Below are 16,108 nucleotides of genomic sequence, written 5' to 3' on the forward strand. Positions count from 1 at the left end.
AATGATTTTAAAATGTAAACAAACCTGCATTTATTCATTAATATTTTATTTTGAATTAAGAAATTATTATATTTTTTTATAGAAAATAGTTCATTATTAAATTAATATGAATCATATGCCTTGGCTACTGGACTTTAAAATGAACCAGAGCTATAGCCCCATCAGAAACTTATTTAGCCACGGCACAGCCCTCCCAGGATTTCCTAATGATGTTCCTGTTTTTGGTATCACTTTCATTTATATTGAAAATAAACATTAAAAACCTAAAACTAAATAAAATAAAAAAAGTCTCTAATATGTGACCTATAAATAATTTATATTATGGAGGAGGGGTCAGGCAAGCAACCCCCAAACTGTGTGCAAGAGTTATCGAACATCAGTCGATTCACTATAGAGGAAGTTAAAGTAAAAAGAAAAGAAAGAAACTGAGAGAGCTTTCTAACGCTGCATTAACATTTAAATTACATTTACGTTTAATCACTTAGCAGATGCTTTTATCCAAAGCGACTTACAAATGAGAACAATAGAAGCAATCAGGTCAACAAGAGAACAACAACAGAATACAAGTGTCATGACAAGTCTCAGTTAGTCTAGTACAGAACACATAGCCAGGATGTTTTTTTTTTTAAATATGAAAGACAAGAAAAGAAGGAAAGTGCTAGTATTTGTTTCTTAAGTGCTGACGAAAAAGATGAGTCTTTAGATGTTTCTTGAAAATGAGTAAAGACTCAGCTGTACGAATTGAGATTGGGAGGTCATTCCAGCAGCTGGGCACAGTCCAGGATAAGGACCGTGAGAGTGAGTTTGAACTTCTTTGGGATGGCACCACAAGGCGTCGTTCACTTGCAGAGTGCAAACTTCTGGAGGGCTCATGAGATTTAACCAGTGAGTTTTAGGTAAGTTGGTGCCGTGCCAGTGGTCGTCTTGTAGGCAAGCATCAGTACCTTGAATTTGATGAGAACGGCTACTGGTAGCCAGTGTAACCTGATGAGGAGAGGAGTAACAAGAGCATTTTTGGCTCATTGAAGACAACCCTCACTGCTGCATTCTGGATCATTTGCAGAGGCTTGACGGTACATGCAGGAAGAACCAGGAGAGCATTACAATAGTCCAGTCTGGAGAGAACAAGAGCTTGGACAAAGTTGGGTTGCTTGCTCTGACAGGAAGGCTCTAATCTTCCTAATGTTGTATAAGGCAAATATGCAGGACCGGGTCGTTGTAACAATATGGTCTGTGAAGCTTAACTGATGATCCATCACACCTCCTAGGTTTCTGGCTGTCCTGGAAGGAGTTATGGTTGACGAGCCCAGCTGTACAGAGAAGTTGTGATAAAGCAATGGGTTAGCTGGAACCACCAGGAGTTCTGTCTTCGTAAGGTTAAGCTGAAGGTGATGGTCATTCATCCAGCTAGAAATGTCACTCAGACAGGCTGAAATGCGAGCAGCTACCGTCGGGTCATCTGGCTGGAATGAGAAGTAGAGTTGGGTGTCATCAGCGTCGCAGTGATAAGAAAAGCCATGCTTCTGAATGACAGATCCCAATGATGTAATGTAGATGGAGAAGAGAAGTGGTCCAAGTACTGAGCCTTGAGGAACCCCAGTAGCAAGTTGTTGTGACTTCATCACCCCTCCAACACACACTGAAGGATCTATCAGAGAGGTAGGACTTAACCCACAGGAGTGCGGTTCCAGAGATGCCCATCTTCCTGAGGGTAGACTGGAGAATCTGGTGATTAACTGTGTCAAAAGCAGCAGACAGATCCAGTAAGATGAGTACTGAGGATTAAGATCTAGAAGTTTTCTAGAAGCGCTGGATTTAGAGATGGTTTCTCAAGCAGTGGGCTTACCCGAGCCTGCTTAAATGCTGAGGAAAATGTTCCAGAGTGAAGAGAGGAGTTGATAATGATAATGCATTAACATCTTATATTCTCTGAGACAGAAGCTGCATTTACATGGACCCTACTAATCTGATCGCAATAGGACTAGAAGCACAATCAGAATAAAAAAGTCACATGTAAACATGTCAATCGGATTGAATTGCCAGATCCGACTAAAATAACGATCGGTTTGTAAGTGGTGGTTATTCCTTTTTTTTTTATCCAAGCAAGGGGCCATGTAAACACATGATTGGATTGAAAACCAGAAAGTACTGTGGATGCACAGTGTTGTAGAAATAGCGTAATGACATTTGACGCGTGTTGGGGACATTTTCATCCACTAGGGGGTAAAGTTGAGTCTTATTTTGGCCACAACTTTCTCTGTGTTTCAGCAAATGGAATGATTTTTGGTGACATATCTTATTTTGACACGTTTTCAAAATTTTCAAAAACTCAACAGGACACTGTGGCCAAATTCACTACCCTTTCGTTATGTTACTTTTACCTCTTCCCAACAGGGAATACCACCAAAAATCAAGAATACATGATTATATGGTGTCATGACTTTGCAATTTAAAAATGTTGTTATAATGGAAGTCAATGGGGCAAAAACAGCCAGGAACAACAAATGAGGGATAATCTAATATAATTAATAATTAAAATCTAATGCTGCAAAAAAACTAAAAATGCATCAAAGCCAATGTTGTTACTTATCTTTGACATGCCCAAGACTGTGATAAAAGGTTAAAAAAATATATATATAATATTCAGCCACAATTACTTTTATTGAAAATAATTAATTTTGTTTGTTTTTTCCCCCAAAATCAGTGACATCATTTATGAACTTGGCAATAAAAGAGTTAAAATCTTGGATTTTTTTTTTACATTTGGTAGTTTTGAAAAGGCAGAAATTGATTAATAAATTTATGCAAAACATTTGAAAAAATAAATCTATTTATCTGATTAATTTTTATAGCAGTTTAATTTAGTGGATGTTTTTATCACGAACATAACGAAAGGGTAGTGAATTTGAACAAAGCACAAGGGTTAAGACTCTCATCAACAAACGGCTGGTGTAGGGTGCGGGAAGGGGCACTTTTACTACATTTTTTAAGTAATCAGCTCTGCACAACAGTTCATGTGCTGGTCATCGTCTAATTAGAACCCTAAGTAGATAAATATGTGCTGTGTGAGATAGCATTTGTCTCAGTTTACGCACCATGTAGTCCAGATCCAACCTTTTTTTCTGAATTATCTACCTGTCTCACTGATCTAACAGACTTTGACATAGTAATGGGAGCAGATATGAACGCTGTAATTTCCAATGCACTTGATAGATCTGGTGACAATTTTTCTTACTCCCAATCTGTGTCTACTGAGCAACTTAATCAATGCATAGCAACTTTTCCATTAGTAGATGTAAGGCAATTATTCAACCCGTCCCAAAAATCATACACATTTTTCTCAGGTGAACACAAAATATATTCACGGATTGACTACATTTTCACTTCCTCTTCCTTGACCTCAATGTTACTTAAAGTCCACATCTTTCCCCTTTCTCTTTCAGACCATAGCAGTAATTTTTTATACTTTCAATTACCCAGCGACCTTCGCGAGCCCCCAGATGGCACTTTAATTCTAATTTATTAAAAAATGAGTTTTTTTGTGATCAATTCAGATGTAAATTACGTGAATTTTTCGACATCAATAAAGGCTCAGTGGATGATCCACTGATATTGTGGGAGGCGACAAAGGGCTTCATTAGAAATTTTTCAATATCATTATCTTCCTTCCGCCAGAAAATTCACCGTAAGAACATTTCTGATCATTCAGAAGATTGCTATTTTTGATAATCATGTTCTATCAGTCCCCCATGTTTTAAATTTATTTAACCAGTTTAGTAATCTATCAGGGTACAAAATTAATTGGACAAAGTCATATTTGCTCCCTCTTAATTTTTGTGTTGGGTCTGCAACATTTTTTTTTTTTGTTTTATTCCAGTGGTGCGTTCTTTCACATACCTAGGTATAAATATGTATACGTCCTTGCAGGATATTATCTCAAATAACTTGAATAAAAACCTGGCAAAAATTACCTCAGATCTGGCAAATTGGACACATCTTCCTACTTCTTTCCATGCAAGAATATCTGTTGTCAAAATGAACATCCTTCCTCTGGTTAATTTCTATTCCTCAATGATTTCTCTACCCCGACCTGCTGGCTATTGGAAAAAACTTGATTCAGTTATCTCTAAATATATTTGGAATGGTAAAGGCCCCGAATTAAATTATCTACTCTACAGCGTAACAGGTCAGATGGTGGCTGGTCATTTCCAAATTTTAAAGTATACGCTGATTCCTTTACTCTTCGTGCTCTGTCAGCCTGGTTTAAACCAAATGTTTTCAACAACCTCTTCTATTGAAGAATCTCTTGTTTCTCCATACAGTATAGAACATTTGGTTTTTGATGGTGTCTCACTCAGACAGTGTAAACTTCATTTTGGCCCTATCACAACACATTTTATCTCTACTTGGAGAATGGTGACCAGGAAGATAGAGGCAAACTTGAGGTGACATCGTCACTCGCCCTTGTTTCATAATATTTTTATTTTTTTTATCAGGCAAAAACCCATTTTACTGTCCACAATTGGACTAAATGTAAAGTAATTTCCTTTGTTGACATTTTTGATGACAAAGGTCTGAAACCATTTCAAGATATTAAGACTCTTTTTAATCTACCAGGTACCTCCTTGGTCGGCACTTTGCATTTATGGAGTTTCCTGGGATGCACAATTGCCTGTAAACTCCTTGCGAAAAGTTATTCTCCCAACTGATAATTTCTGCTTCAGTTATTTACTCTTTTCTCCTCCAACAAACATACAAACCATTATCCATAACAACTATCTGGTCTAAGGACATCAGTGGTGACTTACAAACTTAATTTTCTTATCAAATTTGGGAGACAATCATATAATCCTCAAAAAATCCAAATCATCAGATGATCCATTGGAAATTATTACACAGACTCTATCTGTCCCCTTTAAAACACTTCTATATGCATGTGTCACCTTCCCCGAATTGCAATTTATGTCCACAAGGGGTCCTCGGTACATATGTAAAAACAATTTGGGAATGCCCTGCACTTTCTTCTTTCTGGTCTCAGCTTGCTCATTCCTATTAGAAAAGGATGTGGTTTTGACTCCAGATCTTTTCTTTTTAAATAATTTTTCAACATTGTCACTGTCTCAGCAACAGAGAAACGTACTTTTAGCTGCTCTTACTGCTGCTACAAAAAAATGTTAGTTAGTCACTGGGTTCCTCCCCATTCAATGACCAGACGAGTATGGGGCTTATCTTTGCTTGACATTGTTTCTATGGAACTATCTACAGCTCGTATTCATGGAGCAACGACAAAAACTTTGAAAACCTGGAGTGCTATCTCTGACATTGTTAAAGCTTTTGTATCTTCTTTTTGATATATAATTTATTTTGAATTCGTGTATATTTTGATTGATTTTTTTTATTTTTCTTCTTTGTGTGATTGAGTATTGCACTTTGAACTTTTGCTTCTCGTGTGTGTGTTCGGCAGACTGTATATGTCATGATTCTGCCCTCGTGTCCTTGATTTTTCCTAGTCTTGAGGCAGGATCATGACAGACCCGTGTTTTGTGTACAAGCACATGGCCTTGCCTTTGGGCCATGTGCTTGTGTTGTCTCGTTCCCTTGCCCCGCCCCCCTTGTTAACCTAGTCGTGTCTTGATTGTCCCATCTGTGCCACCTGTCGTGTCTTGATTGTTCCCTCTATTTAGCTTTCCTAGTGTGCTCTGTCTTGCGTCGGTTCATTGAGATTTGTTCATCACTTGTGATTGTACCTGTTCCTGAAGAAGTGTTTTGTATTTCTGTGAGTGTTTGTTTATAGTTAGTGTTCCCGTGCTTTGAGTCTTTGTTTATCCCGTTAACTCAGTCCTGTTCAGTTATTTTGTATTTCCCTAGTCAGTGTTTTCCCCCTCGTGGGTTTTTATTTTCCCCTTTTCGTGAATAAACCTGTTTGTGTTGTAAATCCTGTCTGCACCTGAGTTCCTCCTTGCCAAGATCCTGACAGAATGAACCGACCACCAAGGAACTCAGCAGGCAGGAGGGCCTCTGAGCTTCAGCATCAGGCGGAGTTCCGGAGGCTGTGCTGGACGTCGTCCCCCACCGACAGGAAGGGGGTCACCCTCCCATACTCGCCTGAGGGGGAATGGGTCCTCCGTAATTATGCCCGGCTGTGGGAAAGCATCTCCCAGGAGGAGCCACAGAGGTCCCCTCCACCTACCCAGCTGCCAACGATCCCTGAGGGTCGTGTCCTGGCTGTGGCAACCCTGGGGGACCAGGCAAGCCCCTCCCAGAGTCCTGAGGTGCCCTCCACAGCCAGCAGTCTCCCCATGAAACGAGGGAGACGGTTTTCATGGGAGTCAACTTCTGAGTCTTCGGCGTCCGAGACTGCCTTGCCCGAGACCAAACTCCCCAACCCGCCTCTGACCCAGCTGTGGCCTCTGCACCGCGCCCAAGGAGGAAGAGGAGGAAGAGGGGGCCTGCCGGTCCTGTGACCCTGTCTCCTCCCGTGCCAGCAGCGGAGAGCGCTGGCGTGCCCGTGCCAGCAGCGGAGAGCGCTGGCGTGCCCGTGCCAGCAGCGGAGAGCGCTGGCGTGCCCGTGCCAGCAGCGGAGAGCGCTGGCGTGCCCGTGCCAGCAGCGGTGGGCGTGCCCGTGCCAGCAGCGGTGAGCGCTGGCGTGCCCGTGCCAGCAGCGGAGAGAGCTGGCGTGCCCGTGCCAGCAGCGGTGAGCGCTGGCGTGCCCGAGCCAGCAGCAGTGAGCGTGCCCGAGCCAGCAGCGGAGAGCGCTGGCGTGCCCGAGCCAGCAGCGGTGAGCGCTGGCGTGCCCGAGCCGGCAAAGAAGAGGGCAGTATGCAAGTCGGCAGTCGTGAGAGCGCAGGAGAGTGCCGCGGCCGACTCTGCAGCAAAGACTTTAGTACAGTGTGTCTCATCTCGTAAGGAGATGCCAATTGTCTTAGCGGCTAAAGCCTTTTCAGATTATTTGTCTAGTCTTGTCCGTATCCTAGAAGTCCCCGTCAGTCCTGTCTTGTCCTCAGACCCTGTCCCCAGAATTCCCGAGTGTCCTGATGTCGTCTCCCCGTGTCCCGTAGATGTCGTCTCCCCATGTCCCGTGAGTGTTGCCCCGTGTCCTGCTGATGTAGTCATGTATCCTGTTGATGTGGCCCCGTGTCCCGTAGATGTCCCGTGTCCAGTAGATGTTGTCGTCCCGTGTCCAGTAGATGTTGTCCCCCCGTGTCCAGCTGTCGTCTCCCCGCGTCCCGTAAGTCTTGCCCCGCGTCCCGTAAGTGTTGCCCCGCGTCCCTTGTCTGCTCCTATCATGTCCCCTGTCAGTTGTCCCGAGACCCCTCCCCGCCCCTCACCACCCAGACCTGCCCGTACCCCCCGTCGTCAGCCTTCGTCCTGTCCTCCTAAGATTCCTGCACCACCCACCCACCCTGGTCTGTCCCCCATGAACTTTGTGGTCCCGCCTCCTCCCCTTCCCTGTTTGTTTTTTTTGATTTGTCACCCTAACCCTGCCGTCGTGTATTCATGTCTGCCTTTGTTGTTATTTGTCGTGTCTTGTTGGTTTGTGTCGGTGTCCCAGTCTGTCATGTCAGTCATGTCTCGTGTTTGATGTTCCCTTGAGGAGCGTCTGGAAGCCGCTCCTTAAGGGAGGGGTTCTGTCATGATTCTGCCCTCGTGTCCTTGATTTTTCCTAGTCTTGAGGCAGGATCATGACAGACCCGTGTTTTGTGTACAAGCACATGGCCTTGCCTTTGGGCCATGTGCTTGTGTTGTCTCGTTCCCTTGCCCCGCCCCCCTTGTTAACCTAGTCGTGTCTTGATTGTCCCATCTGTGCCACCTGTCGTGTCTTGATTGTTCCCTCTATTTAGCTTTCCTAGTGTGCTCTGTCTTGCGTCGGTTCATTGAGATTTGTTCATCACTTGTGATTGTACCTGTTCCTGAAGAAGTGTTTTGTATTTCTGTGAGTGTTTGTTTATAGTTAGTGTTCCCGTGCTTTGAGTCTTTGTTTATCCCGTTAACTCAGTCCTGTTCAGTTATTTTGTATTTCCCTAGTCAGTGTTTTCCCCCTCGTGGGTTTTTATTTTCCCCTTTTCGTGAATAAACCTGTTTGTGTTGTAAATCCTGTCTGCACCTGAGTTCCTCCTTGCCAAGATCCTGACAGTATAACCATTTCAAACAATGGGTATAATTCTTTCAACATTTGTTTTTACAACAATACACCATACTTTCACCCAAAACGATTAATTAAAAAGTTTAAATGGGTAAATACATATTTGTTATACTTAATTTTCTTTTCTGGCATAATTGTTAAAACACTAGACATTGGCATTGTTGTTAAAACTCTTGACATGCTTATTGTCAATGCTCGACATGCAAATCAAGCTTTGATTTTGCTGACTGGAATTTTAGCTGGAATGCAGTTTAAATTTAACATATTTCCAGTCAGCAAAATCAAAGCTTGATTTACATGTCGAACATTTACAGTAGGCTATTATTTACAAAAGTATTCAGAACGTTAAGTAAAGAGATTGAAATGAAGCAAATCATGAATATAAACGAATATAAAATATAACCAATAGTAATAATCTAATAATAATAATAATAATGATAATATACAAATACTGCGAGGAAAAGATGATCAGTTCATGGACTTACAAGACTGTAGGATGGATAATTTTTTTCTTGTAGGCCTATATGCACTTTATGTAACATTTATTCATGATAAACTTTGAATGCTGACTATAGCACTTAATAAAGTCCAGTAGCCAAGGCATATGGTTAATATTATAATTTAAGGTCACACTTTATATAGTGTCCCTAATACCAGTGTACTTACAAAGTTACTACATGTGTACGTTGTATGTTACCACAGTGCAAGTACATGTTGGTCCATAAAATCTACAGCTAAAATATATATCTAACTACACACATGTAACAACCCTTGAATGGTTTGTGTAAGTACAAATGTGTAACAGGACATATATAACTACACTGTGTAACAAAATGTATAAGAGTAATTGGAACCATTTGATCCAGGGTTTGGAGATGGGTAGGTTTAGGGTTAGGTAAAGTGGGAGGAGTTGGATCTCGAGTTGGAGTTGTGCACCACTGTAATACCAGTGTACTTACATGGTAACTCCTCAGGTACTGTCCGCTTAATATAAAGTGTACCATTCTGGACACCAACCACAAGTTATATGTAAAGCCTAACTTAATGGCCGCTGTTGTTTAACATCAGAGTAATTACATGATAAATCTAAGTGTAAAAATTCCTTTACCAAAAAGTGCTGTTAGTCCTGTTACACATTTGTACTTTCATTACCAGAAAGTGTTGTTACCAATGTCCTGTTACACATTTGTACTTACCATTCATTGGGTTTTTACATATGTGTAGTTACACAAACATTAGAGCTATAGATACTATGTACCAATGTGTACTTACTGGCAGCTGCATTTTTTACTATTTGTAGGCGATTTATACATGATTGTTTAATACTAATATACATTGAATTGCAGTAGTCTAGTCGAGAATAGATTAAAAAACCCTTCACCTTAGCAAAGAGGTCTGAGCTGAAAAAAACTTGATTTAACTTGATTGCTTGTCAAAAGTCAAAGCAGAATCAAACACAACACCCACATTTTTTACGAGGGCTTGACATATGCTGCCAGATCAACCAGCACACTCTAAAAAAATGCTAGGTTAAATATAAACCAGCAGTTGGGTAATTTTGACCAGTGGTGGGTAGTCCAGGGGGCAAAGAGAAAAAGTCCTGACATATTTTTATTCCACTCATGAACTAAGCCACTGACTTCACCAGAGGAGGAACCAAATAATTCCTTCCAAGTCACAAATGAGTCAGAAGTCAAATCCCAAGTCCCCAAAAAGTTAAAGTTAATAAGATAACTAAATGATTAATTAAATGATGATCGCACATTAGTGATGAACATCTGCTGTTAACAATCAACATCATTTAAGAAAAGAGAAACACAAGAACTACAACTGACTACAGCCAGAGCCTTAGATGAAATATACAGAATTTTTTTTCTTCTTTGTTTTAAAACACACAAAATATGCCACCATAATTGTGGTCAATGTTTGCTTTAATTAGTCTCTTGACCCTTTTAATAATACAAAGTAGTTTGTTTCTAAGTGATTGCAATATTGTTTCACAGCAAACATTCTTTGCTTTGCTGAATCAAAAGCTTGAAATAGCTGATTAACTTGCGATTTTCTGCTAATAACTCATGATGAATGAATGGCATAAAGTGGTCTCTCTTTGTCATATTAACTTACACACAGGTATTGAACTTAAAAAAACCCTATTAAACAAATGCCACCTTAATGTGTCAATACTAAGTAAAAATAAAAGAAGGCTTTTAGACATGAACACTTAACATACGATTCTCAACAGTGGTGATAATTTTTCATACTGCAGTACATGATGGGAGTTTTTACTATGCTGTTACCCAGCATGCATTGCATCATGAAGCATTTTGTTGATTGTCACCATTGTTAAGATTTGTATACTGATTCTTGATGTCTGAGTTTGTATAAATAGTACAGTTGTAAAAAAAATGTATGTATTATTATTTTAATCAATTGCTATATCTGTTATAAAAACACTTTGCTGTAGTTTTGCTGGATTTTTAGTGCAAACCTAAACATATAAATAAAAAAGTAATTTTGAGCAAAATCAGGCCAACTCACAAGGCTTATCTCAACAGATGATAACCGCTAATATCTCATCATTGTACAACACCACATGCATTTCTACTGAGATAGATCTAACAAAGCAAGTCAAGGGTCAAGGGCTCAACTAAAGCAAACACTGATCTCCATGATGGTGCCATCATTTTAACCACTAAAACATCAACATCTGATCCTCTGTAATTCTCAATAACAGCAAGTGTTCATCATTAATGCACAGTCGTCATTTGATTAGACACTTCATTATCTCATTTACTTTTATCTCTTTGGGGATTTGACTTCAGACTCATTTGTGACTTGGAAGGAATGATTAGGTTCCTTATCTCGTGAAATCAGCTGGTGAATTCATGAGTGGAACAAAAATATGTCTGGACATTTACTCTTTGGCCCCTGGACTACCCACCTCTGGTCAAAATAAGACACCCAGGCCTTAATATCAGACAGGCAAGAAATCAAAGCATTCAAACTCTGGTTGTCATTTTGCTTAAAAAGCACATCAATTTGCATGTCATCAGATAAACAATGAAATTACACTTTGTTCTCATTAAAAATGGAACCCAACAGGAGCATATACAATGAAAATAAATTGGAGCTAGGATAGAACCTTGAGGAACTCCACAACTCAACACTGATTTAAAGAATGAGCACCCATCCACACAAACTGAGAAAGTTTTACTATTCAAGTAAGATTTTAATAATTACAGGACAGAACCACTAATACCCACACAGTGTTCAAGATGGGAAATAAGAATACTGTGATCTTCAGTGTCAATTTGTTTATTATTATTATTATGTACAGATTGGTGACAGCTGGAGAGACAGTGGACAGCCCGGAAAGACGGCACTGGGGCAGTGAGGGGTAGCATCCCAGGCTGCACCTTCTGAGAAGAAGGAACCCACAAAAGCTACGAATCGACCTACCCCTAGGGATTCCCGAGAGGGGGGGCGGAAGAGAATCCCACAGGACGGATCAAAGGATGACGAGATATGGCAATGAAAACATGACGACGACAATGGAATGCAAATGTGGCAAGATATGCAAGAACCGACATGGCCTGCGGATCCACCAGGCCAAGAAGAAGTGTATACAGAAGGAGGTAGAGTCACAGCGCACAGGAACTACACCTGGTGAGACACAGGAGGAGCCAGGCCCGGAGACACCCCACAGTGCCCGGAGCCTCCAGGTGATGCAACCACCTGATGCACACAGGACATCAGAACATCATCGGGTGAAGTGGCCCCAAGCTAGCAAGGAGAAGGAGTGGCGTCAGTTTGACGAAGACGCAGATACCATCTTGGAGGCAACAGCCAAAGGGAGAGCTGATCGACGCCTCAAAACGATGACTACAATCATCATCAGCCTAGCTGCAGAGAGGTTTGGACTTTAGGAGAAGCGAGCAGCGAAGCCCCCCTATACCATGAACAACAGAGCAAGTAAAATCCTTCAGCTCAGGCAGGAGCTGGAGACCTTGAGGCAGCAGTTCAAGGTTGCAAGCGAAGAGGAGAGGGGACCGCTTGCGGAGCTACGCAGCATAATCCGCAAAAAGCTGATGACTTTGAGGAGAGCGGAGGGGCATAGGAGGAGGAGGAAGGAGAGGTCCAGGAGGAGAGCTGCCTTCCTAGCGAACCCATTTGGATTTACAAAACAGCTGCTAGGACAGAAGCGCAGCGGCCAACTCACCTGCTCCAAAGCTGAGGTTGACCACCACCTCAAGCAATCCTACAGTGATGAGTACAGAGAGCAAGACCTAGGGCCCTGCAGATTCTTGATCAATCCACCTGCACCAGCACTGGACTTTGACGGGAAAGAGCCCAGTTGGAAGGAGATCCAAGAGGTGGTTAGAAGGGCAAGGGCAAACTCCGCTCCAGGGCCCAGTGGAGTACCTTACAAGGTTTATAAGAACTGTCCAAGACTACTCCACAGACTCTGGAAGATCCTGAAGGTGATTTGGAGGAGGGGAAGGGTAGCAGACCAGTGGAGACAGGCAGAGGGTGTTTGGATCCCGAAGGAGGAGAAGTCTCAGAAAATCGATCAGTTCCGGACCATCTCACTGCTGAGTGTTGAAGGAAAGATCTTCTTCAGCCTCATTTTCAGGCGACTGACAGACTACCTCCTGAAGAATTCCTATATAGATACATCTGTCCAGAAGAGAGGAACCCCAGGGGTACCTGGATGTCTGGAGCATACAGGCGTGGTCACTCAGCTTATCAGGGAAGCCAGAGAGAACAAAGGGGACCTGGCTGTGCTGTGGCTGGACCTCGCAAATGCCTATGGATCCATACCCCATAAACTGGTCGAAGAGGCACTGAACCGGCATCACACCCCGAAGAAGTTCAAAGACCTCATCCTGGACTACTATGCCAACTTCCATCTCCTCCAGAACAACAACCTCAGACTGGCACAAGCTTGAGAAGGGGATCATCACTGGCTGTACAATCTCAGTCATCCTTTTTGCACTCGCCATGAACATGCTGATGAAATCTGCAGAAATGCAGTGTAGGGGGCCCCTCTCTAAGTCTGGAGATAGACAGCCACCCATCCGAGCCTTCATGGATGACCTGACAGTGACCACAACATCTGTCCCAGGCTGCAGGTGGATCCTGAACGGCCTTCAGGAGCTGATGTCCTGAGCTCGCATGAACTTCAAGCCGGCAAAGTCAAGGTCCCTCGTGCTGAACACAAAAAGTGTTCAGTGCTTCCACAAAAGCGACCAACCAAGACCTGGAGACCTGGCTGGCCGTGGTGGACAAGTCTGGCCTTCCTGGCAAGTTCAAGGCCTGGATTTACCAGCACGGTATCCTCCCTCGGATCCTATGGCCCCTCCTGGTGTATGAAGTACCCATTTCAACGGTGGAAGGTTTTGAGATGAGGATCAGCAGGTTTCTGCGTAGGTGGCTGGGACTGCCTCGAAGCCTGAGCAGCATCGCGCTATATGTGAAGTCAACACCAGCTGCCCGGGGGAACCTCCTCTGGCCTGTTGGCAACGGCGCGTGACTGGGAGCTGTCAGTTGATCTGGGCAAGCAGCTGAAGTTCCCTGAGGCAGTTGCCATAACAACATTAAGGCCAGATGTTGTGCTTAACTCAGAGGCCTCCAAGCAGGTAATTCTCTTGGAGCTCACAGTGCCTTGGGAGGACCGTATGGAGAAGGCCAATGAAAGAAAGAAGGCAAAGTACTCCCAGCTTGTGGAGGATTGCCGGAGCAATGGGTGGCGGGCAATATGCCAACCCGTCGAAGTGGGATGTCGAGGGTTTGTGGGCCAATCCCTTTGCAGGGCCTACAAAATGCTTGGCATCACAGGGGCGAGCCAGCGAAGGGCCATCAAGTTGGCCACTGATGCTGCAGAAGTAGCATCAAGGTGGCTGTGGATCAGGAGAGGAGAGGCATGGCATGTAGGGTAGTAGCGCTACCTGGACATAAGCTGAGACCTGATCACCCCGGCTGGGTCGCCTAGGGGAGGGGGTCTGATTGTTGAAAGACCCGAAACCCCCCGTGATCCTAGGTTACATCACTGATGATTAGATTAGATTAGATTCAACTTTATTGTCACTGCACATGTAGGTACAAGGCAACAAAATGCAGTTAGCATCTAACCAGAAGTGCAATAAGCAGTAAGTACAGAATAAAGGTCTATAATATATACAATAACTATACAGGTAAGTATTATGGACATAATTTACAGATATTAAATACTATAAGCACAATATACAGATAGGTGTACTATGAACATACTATACAGATGGGCTATGTAAAAGTGTATGTACACTATTGGCAGAACTATGAACATAATTTACAGTATTGCAATGGACAGTAAAGTGCATAGAAAAAATATTTCAATGTGCAAATGGATTATACAGTGTTCCTGGATGAACAGGCAGTAGTGCAGGTAATAACAAGTTACTTTTTGCTTGTTGTGAGTAAATAAATGCATCAGAGTGTTGAAGAGGGGGAGGAGTCTATGTGTGGTGTGGGGGGTGTTGAGGGGTGTCAGAGGGCAGAGTTCAGCAAGGAAACAGCTTTAGGGAAAAAGCTGTTCCTGAATCTTGTGGTCCTTGTCCGGAGGCTCCTGAAATGCCTCCCGGAGGGGAGGAGGTTAAATAGCTCGTGGTCAGGGTGAGAGGAGTCCTTGAGAATGCTGCGAGCTCGACGTAGACAGCATTTCCTCTGGATGTCCTCAAGAGCAGGAAGTGGTGTCCCTGTGATTCGTTGGGCAGTTTTCACCACCCTCTGCAGTGCCTTCCGGTCAGCCACTGAGCAGTTCCCATACCAGACTGTGATGCAACTGGTCAGGATGCTCTCGATCGCACACCGGTAAAAGTTCACCAGGATGGTTGAAGACAGCTGGTTCTTCTTCAGTGTCCTGAGGAAGAAAAGGCGCTGGTGAGCCGTCTTGACCAGGCTGGAGGTGTTTGTGGCCCAGGACAGTTCCTCCGAGATGGTGGTTCCCAGGAACTTGAAGCTGGAGACACGTTCAACATCCAGCCCGTTAATGTGGATGGAGTCATGAGTGCTTCCATTCTTCTTCCTGAAGTCCACAATGAGCTCCTTGGTCTTATTGGTGTTAAGGAGCAGGTTATTATCAGGGCACCATGTGGCCAGGTGCTGTATCTCTTCCCTGTAGGCAGTCTCATCGTTGTCACTGATGAGGCCAATCACCGTGGTGTCATCTGCAAACTTAATGATGGAGTTGGATCCATGCACAGGCTTGCAGTTGTGGGTGTAAAGGGAGTAGAGGAATGGGCTCAGCACACAGCCCTGTGGTACGCCAGTGTTAAGTGTGATGGTGGTGGAGTGGTTGTGGCCTGACCGAACATGCTGAGGCCTGTTGGTCAGAAAGTCCATAATCCAGTTGCAGAGGGAGGTGTTAATGTCCAGGTCTCCAAGTTTTGTGGTCAGCTTGGAGGGAATGACGGCGTTAAATGCTGAACTGAAGTCAACAAACAACATCCTAACATACGTGTTGTTATGGTCCAGGTGTGTGAGTGCAGAGTGCAGCACTGTGCATACTGCATCCTCTTTGCTCCTATTTCTGCGGTAGGCAAATTGGTGTGGGTCCAGTGTGGGTGGGAGGCAGTCTTTGAGGTGTGCTAGGACCAGTCGCTCGAAGCACTTCATAATGATGGGTGTGAGTGCTACGGGGCGATAGTCATTGAGGCACGTTGGGGAGGAGTGTTTCGGTACTGGCACAATGGATTTGGACTTAAAACATGTAGGCACAGTTGCTTGGATGAGGGACAGGTTGAAAATTTCTGTGAAGACCCCTGCAAGCTGCTCTGCACATGCCTTAAGCACACGTCCAGGAATGCCATCAGGGCCAGCAGCCTTGCGTGCGTTGATCCGGCTCAGTGCAGTGTGGACATCTGAGGGGGTGAGTTTAAGGGGTTGGTGGTCTGCTGAGGGTGAGATTTTGGTTGCCATCTCCTTGCT

At 43.6% G+C, this 16,108-nt stretch overlaps 1 pseudogene; it reads left to right on the top strand.

Moving 5' to 3' along the window:
* The first annotated feature begins 11,483 nt into the window (after positions 1–11,483).
* LOC113058976 (uncharacterized) lies at positions 11,484–14,097 on the top strand (annotated as a pseudogene).
* The last annotated feature ends 2,011 nt before the right edge of the window (positions 14,098–16,108 follow it).

Source organism: Carassius auratus, chromosome 40 (genome assembly GCF_003368295.1).
Source record: "Carassius auratus strain Wakin chromosome 40, ASM336829v1, whole genome shotgun sequence".
Lineage (NCBI taxonomy): Eukaryota > Metazoa > Chordata > Actinopteri > Cypriniformes > Cyprinidae > Carassius > Carassius auratus.